The 952-nt window shown below is 39.7% G+C and overlaps 1 non-coding gene across 1 annotated transcript; it reads right to left on the minus strand.

Annotated features, from left to right (window-relative positions):
* Nucleotides 1-509: 509 nt before the first annotated feature.
* On the minus strand, nucleotides 510-616 carry LOC139846173 (small nucleolar RNA R71). The gene has a single exon (XR_011758910.1). It is a non-coding gene; the product is annotated as a small nucleolar RNA R71 (small nucleolar RNA).
* Between the last annotated feature and the right edge of the window lie 336 nt (nucleotides 617-952).

Here is a 952-nt window from a genome sequence, read left to right on the forward strand (position 1 = left end):
TCACAATTGAGAATCCAGAGAATATTCAGGAACGGTTCGTAGATCCTGAACCACTAATCATTCCTCCTGAACCACAAACCATTAAATCAGAATCATCTAGTGATACCGATTCAACGAATTCAATTATGGAAGTAATGGAACCTCTAAGTATGGAAGATCGAATGAGAGCTAAACGCACGGGCCAAGGTCACGCCATTATTAAGCCAGAAGTTAATGCTCCAGATTATGAAATCAAAGGACAAATTCTACATATGGTAACTAATCAGTGCCAATATAGTGGTACGCCAAAAGAAGATCCCAACGAACATCTTCGTACCTTTAATAGGATCTGTACACTATTCAAAATCCGAGAAGTGGAGGATGAACAGATATATCTCATGTTGTTTCCCTGGACTTTAAAGGGAGAAGCCAAAGATTGGTTAGAATCGTTACCTGAAGGGGCGATTGACACATGGGATGTCTTAGTTGAAAATTTTCTTCAAAGATTCTTTCCGGCATCTAAAGCCGTGAGACTTCAAGGAGAAATTGTTACGTTCACACAAAAGCCAAATGAAACATTATATGAGGCGTGGACAAGATTCGGAAGGATGTTGAGAGGATGTCCTCAACACGGTTTAGACACTTATCAAATAGTACAAATATTCTACCAAGGTGTCAACGTTGCTACAAGAAAAGACATCGACATAACAGCTGGTGGTTCCATTATGAAGAAACCCGCAACTGAAGCTTACAAAATTATTGATAACACTGCTTCCCACTCTCATGAGTGGCATCAAGAAAAAGATATCTTTCGATCATCTAAAGCGGCTAGAGCCGATTCTAGCCATGACTTTGATTCCGTTTCCGCAAAAATAGATGCTTTCGAAAGACGAATGGAAAAGATGAATAAAGATATTCACGCAATACGAATCAGTTGTGTGCAATGCGGTGGACCACACTTAATGAAAGACTG

This window comes from Rutidosis leptorrhynchoides, chromosome 4 (assembly GCF_046630445.1).
Source record: "Rutidosis leptorrhynchoides isolate AG116_Rl617_1_P2 chromosome 4, CSIRO_AGI_Rlap_v1, whole genome shotgun sequence".
NCBI classification, from domain to species: Eukaryota; Viridiplantae; Streptophyta; class Magnoliopsida; order Asterales; family Asteraceae; genus Rutidosis; species Rutidosis leptorrhynchoides.